The 6516-nt window shown below is 33.4% G+C and overlaps 1 pseudogene across 1 annotated transcript; it reads right to left on the bottom strand.

Moving 5' to 3' along the window:
- Positions 1 to 1736: 1736 nt before the first annotated feature.
- Positions 1737 to 2298, bottom strand: LOC308632191 (nascent polypeptide-associated complex subunit alpha-like; annotated as a pseudogene). Its single transcript has one exon. The product of its transcript is annotated as a nascent polypeptide-associated complex subunit alpha-like (transcript).
- Positions 2299 to 6516: the final 4218 nt, after the last annotated feature.

Here is a 6516-nt window from a genome sequence, read left to right as displayed (position 1 = left end):
TGATTCATAAAATTCAGACACTATTGGCATTACTGAAACTTATCTATGAACTTGAAAGTCTTGATAGTGATTACTTTGGAATGGGTGGAATGGGAAATGCTCCTGATTTTCAATGAACATAAAGAAAGCTTATATAGGCTTTCAATATTGTTCTATATTTTGTACTGTAGACTATAGATATGGATGTGTGTCACATTAAACCTTTTTGAATTCCCTACTCTCCCAGAAAGAGATTATTATGTAATCACAGAAAGAAGCTACAATCAGGTTCCTTTTTAATCTAATTAAATTTATTGGTGTCAACCTCATTCAGTTTAATCAATTGGACCTTTGAACCAATAACACTTCTAAACACTTTTCCAGGTTAGCGGATACATTTGCAACTGAACCAATCAATGTAAACCTCGCTGCATTGAATGCACCACCAGCTAATCAACAGTCTCACTTGAATAACCACACTTAAACAGCTGACTTTAACTTCTCTGTAAAACACTACTAAACCTTGACTCCCTTGAACTTCTCTACACCTTGTATTTTATTAGATCTCTGTTTTGTACAGAGAAACTGAGCTACAAAAAACATAGCTCTCTCCTATTTTGTATGTAATGCATTCTGTTTTGTTTTCTGAATTCCATTGCTTCATTCTCTCTCACCTTTTATATATGATTGATAATTTATTAACTAAATGTATTTAAAATTTTTGCACTGTTAGATTTATTTAGTTCAGAGAGTGTTTGTAAGTCTAACAATGGGTCTTAAAATTCAGAAAACTTTGCAAAAACAGTCAAAGGATATCAGTGTAAAAAGCAACTAGGTTCAGTCCAAAAGCACCAGTAGGCTTTTGGCAACAAAGGATAAAGTTGCACATTACATTGGCTTCATATATTTTGCTAATACAATTTCTGTTAACTAAAGCCTATTTGTCATTATTTGTTGTTAACAGCTGATGTTGGTAACAAAAGTATAATAAAAAACAGCAGTGTTAAACTATGACAATAAAGTTCCTTTTCTTATATGTTCATTCTCATTGTTTTCATGGTTTGGGCTGTTTTGTCTGCTGTGAAAAGCAGTTATTAACTATCCCACTTACAACTCTAATAAGTCATTATAAAGTATTCTGTGCAATTTCTGCATGGATGTGTTCACAGTCTTTCAGAAACCTAGACTGGAAGTCCAAAATGCAGAGATTTTTATTTTTTTATCCAACATGAGGCCATAACTTTATTAATAATAGAAACAGTACAAAGTCAAAGCAAGCTACAATTCACAGCTGCAATTTAGTTGACAAGTTTACTAAAGTCACTATCGAGAAATCTAAACATATCCTCTTTTCATAAGAGTCAAGCCTTACACATCAACCAATCAATCAATCAATGCCTGATTTTAGAAGGTTACACTGTTGATTCTACTACAGCATTACAAGATGATTGTTGATGTTGTTCTTTAAGGCTCAGACTGACTTTGCTCTCTACACGTTTGCCTCTGAAACCACCAATTCTGTGTTCTTAACTTCCACTGCAATTTTTTAGTATAAGTTTTGTTACCAACATAAGCTGATAACAACAAATAGTGATAAACTGGCTTTAGCTAACAGAAAATGTATGAGCAGAATATATGAAGTCAATGTTATACGCAACATATACTTTTTTGCCAAAAGTCTCCTGGTGTTTTTGGACTGAACCTAGTTGCTTTTTACACTGATTTCCTTTGACTGTTCTTGTAAAGTTTTCTGAATTTTAAGGGACATTCTTAGACTTACAAATGTTCACTGTACTATATATATACCCAGTTAAGATTTCATAGACCTCTCCCTCTTCATTCTCCTCTTGTACAGCTGGAGTAGGAGTGTCTTTCTGAACGTAGGAGGGAGTTTCACCTTGAACTTTGAATTTCTTCGAAGCTGCTAACTGTGCTTGCTGAGATAAATTCTCCATCTTTGCCTCCAGCAAAAGGATTTAGGTATCTGAAGCTGGGCCCTTGTAGATACCTGTCTTTGTAATGACAAAGAAGATGTTCTTAGATTTCTGGATAGTGACTCTAGTAACCTTGGTAACCTGCTGGAGACTCAGTTTGGACAAAGCCTTCTTGACTTCTTTTCACTCTGAAAAAAAAAAGGGACTCTTGCTTCACTCTCCCCCTCCATTTCAGTTGCTGCTGCCAGTTGGTCTTCTGGCATGGCTTCCTGTGTTAAACTTGTTTCTCATGACTGTCACATTCTGTTCCAAACCTTGTCTCAGCCTGAGGCTGTGGCAATTCCTGCTCTGCAGCAAGAATGGTTTCCATGGAATCACTGGACATTTTTGTGGGGAACATAGAATAAGATGATAGCAGAAAGTCACAATGTAGACTTGAAAGTCCTGTTCCTCTTCCCTCACCAATCACATCCAGTTATGTAAGTATAAATCTCTTAAGTCTGTTCTTTATTTTTTAGTCACATTGCCACCACCAGTACTTGAGCCTTCATTTCACACCCAAAGTATAGCCACAGTCTTCCTGCCCAATGTTGTTCATCTTTTCTTCCAAATGTAATCATTCTATCAAAAAGACAATTGCTTCTGTTGTAATCAGTGTTTTATTAAAACTGACATATCACTATTCTGCTTAAAATAAATATTTTGATGCTTTATATAAAGAAAAACATGTTTAGAGGAGTATTAAGTTTCTCCATAATTGTACTCTTTTCTCTGTCATCTTATTTATCTCAGTCTGGATAATATTAACAAAAAAAAACCCCACAGTTTTAATTATTCATATTTCTTTTTAATAACTGAGGTCCTTGCCTTACTATTGGATATTTGCATTTTTATTAAATTCAGGAATGGTATCTCAAATGATAGTGGAATAAATTCAGTTCTTGACCTTTATGCTTTAAAATCCTGTTTCTCGTGATGCAATATGTGTATTGCAAGAAATTAAAAAGTAGATTTCAAAGTTACCCGGTGAATCAAATTAAAGTGTCTAACCTCTGAAAATAGAGCTGTTGCATAGTTTGAGAACAGTCAGAGATAAAGGGATCAGAACATAAATTATATCCCAATTCCCAAGGGCAGGGGCAACCTTGTTCTCTTCCCTGTTCTTCCCTCAGAAGGAAGTCTATTGTTGAAAATAAGTAAGTGATAGAATTTCCAGATGTATCTGTACAACTCAAAAGTCCTGGGTAATAGGAGAAACAACATACCAGATTAGAAGAGTGGCATGGTTCTTGGATAAGTCTCCTGAATTTCAGAAAGGACCAGGACAAGCAGAATGTCTTCATGTACCTGGAAAAGGCAGAAGAAGCTGAATCATCCCTGATATCCACACAAAAATAATTTCAGCAACAATTCATGAGTTCTTTGAAAAATACAAAAAAAACTGGTTAAAAAATAAGATATCTTTATAATACACCAATAAGAATAGTGGTCAACATTAATATGACTCTTAGTCACTATGAATTCCTTAAGGCTTAAATTAGTCCCTGAGACTGAAAAGAAATTCAAAACTGAGTTAAATTATCAGTCAAAAATTTAAGACTCACTGGACAAATGAAATTATAGGAAGATTAAGATAAGTAGATTGTTTTGTAGAGTGAATCATATAGAATATATAAGTTCCAAATACTTTTTTAAAGTTAATTGTTAAATATATCTGCAACTGGAAAAAAAGAGATTCTAATATTTTAAGAAAGGATAATTTATGATTATTTATGCTATTGAAACACAAGGTATTTATTATCCCATGATTCATACATACTTTTTCTTCAGTATTTAATATGCTATATTCTATGAATGACAATGAGCATCTGAATATTTACTAGTTTAGTTACTAGTTTAGTTGTTCTGCCTATTTCTTAAATGCAATAATCACAAGTAAAAGTGAGAATAGAGTCAATCATGAAAATGATTTTATTTTAAAGTTGAGAAAAATCACTTATTCTTCTGTCACAGGAGCACTTAGAAAAGAATACCTTTAAATGTCTGAGAATTCTATCTTCTCTTTGAAACAAAAAATTTGAGAAAGATTTCAAAAAGAAAAAATCTGACATTTTCCCAAAGATTTTCGATTTTACATGTTATAATCTATTAAAGTTTCTGCTCAACATAAAATAAATCATTTGCAATATTGTTAGAAGAAAACATTTTAAACTTCCTACATTAAATTACACCAAGGCTGTTAGTGACATTGTAGGGCTTTGTGATTTGTGAAATGCTTACAGAAAAGACTTCAGGATCTAACAATTAAAACATTTGTCAAAAACTTCACTGATAGAACCAAAACTGAAATTCGTTTTTCTACTTTGAAGGCAATAACCAAGAGTATTCTAATACAAACATATAAACATCTTTGTTTAATAGATGAACCAAATTTTTAAAATATATGTAATGAATACATAGGTCACTGAAACACATAAGTAGCCCTTGGAGAAAGTCCGTGTCCCTAAGACTTTATTTTAGAAAGCCTTTATAGAAGAGATAAGAGACACAGAATGTTTCTCTTTGGCACTGGGGATTGGAAACCAAGGTATCTCAAATGCCAGGCAAGGACGTGCCATTGAGATCCATATGTGGTCCTTTTTGTTGTTAGTGGTGGTAGTGGTGGTGGTACCAGAAATTAACCAAGAGTCTGACACAGAGCCATTTTCGCAGCTCTTCTTTTTTGCGGTGGGGAGGGGGACGGGACAGGGTCTCACTAAGTTGCTTTGGTCACCATTAAGTAGCTGAAGCTAGCTTTTAGCTTAGGACCCTACTGTTCAGCCTTCCATGCTGCTGGAATGACGGGAATGTGCCACGACCTGGTCCCAATCCTTTACTTTTTAAAAAGTTTTTTTTCTGAGACAAGGTCTTATTAGTAGCTGCCCAGGCTGACCTCAAACTTACTACTTTCCTGACTCACCTTCCAGAGCCACCATACAGGGATAGTTTTGTAGACAGGATCTCATCAAATCTTTCATTGTTTTCTTCAACTGGCTTCACCTAATTTTTAGGTAGTTTGCAAAAACATTGAAGCCAGTTTAATGTGACTCAAAACATACCAAATAATATCTATTTTTCTAAACATTTTTTTTCTTTGAAATTGATTGATATATTAAGTTCCTCTATGAAACAACACATTTTTGTAGTAATAAATTACCTATCACTTAAGTATTATATGCATTTTGGTAATTTAATAGCTAATATGTCTAAAGCAAATTATGTATAAATCTATAAACTCATGCAATTTTAAACCCATAATATTTCTTCTACACTGTAGATGACAAAATAAAAACATTCAAGTGAATGAAAGATTTTCATTATGAGATCTAAATACAGATTGATAGCCCACTGTTATGGTTTGGATGTGAGGTATCCCCTCAAAACTCACTTGTGAGATAATGTTCAGAGAGGAAATGACTAGGTTATGAGATCCTTAACCCAATCAGTGAATTAATCATCTGATGGCATTAATTGAGTGTGGACTGAAGGCAGTAGGGAGTGCTTAGAGGAGGTGGGGCATTGGTGGAATGGTTATGGGGTACATATTTTGTATCCAGAGGGTGGAGTCTCTTTCTCTGCTTTCTGATCATCATGTGAGCTGTTTCCCTGTGCCAAACTCTTATCCGCTGATGTTCTGCCTCACCTTGAGCCTTCAAGGAATTAACTCTGCTGTGTGTGGATTGAAACCTCTGAAACTATGAGCCCCAAATAAACTCTTTATCCTATACACTTTTTCTGATTAGGTCCTTTTAATCACATCAGTGAAAAAGCTGACTAAAACATCCACTGTCATATATTTCTAGTGTGAAGAGTAACACATATAAATTAAAATGTGAAAAACATAAGTAAAATCATCAATGAATTATCATAATTTGTCAATAAATATACCTAAAAAAATCAACATTTAGTTTGAAATTTGCATTAGTTGTATCAGGATACCCAAAGTCCTCCTCATATCCATTTCAATTGCTGAAATCTTCCTCCTTTACAGGATTATCAATATCTAAATTTCTTATAGTATTTTAGATTTACCTTTACTCAAAAGTTATAAAAATAAGTTTATACTTCATTTTTATTTCATATTTGACTTTCTTTACTCAATAGTGTATCTGTGAGCTACAGCATGTTTTATATATTCCTCAAGTTTCATTTGATTTTAATGTTCATTGTGATGAATGACTGAGGCAGGATCTTAGCACCACATTACTGTTCAGAATGGAATTTTGAAATTTTTTTTTTTCTCTCTAGAAACCTAGATGGGCTACTGAATAATTTCTATTCTTCATCCTGCTATATATCCTCAAAATTCTTTAATTCCAGGTTTCACTAGTAAATAATCCAAATGAAACATAGCAGAGCTAGAATATAGTAGCCCCTAAAACTAATTCATTTATATTCCATCTATTAGATTGTAGCAGAATGTTGACTAGGAGGATATTGAAAATCAACATTAACTCACAAGTCACTAAAGAAGCATTATATTCACTTATTTTTAATTCTTCAGTGCTAAATATATGCAAGCATTTTTTGTCAGTTAAATGTGATGAAAAATTACCATTGTATT

Source organism: Spermophilus citellus (genome assembly GCF_964194105.1).
Source record: "Spermophilus citellus genome assembly, chromosome: 1".
Classification (NCBI taxonomy): Eukaryota; Metazoa; Chordata; class Mammalia; order Rodentia; family Sciuridae; genus Spermophilus; species Spermophilus citellus.
The sequence above is the reverse complement of the archived record's forward strand: the minus strand, read 5'-3'. Positions and strand labels throughout refer to the sequence as shown.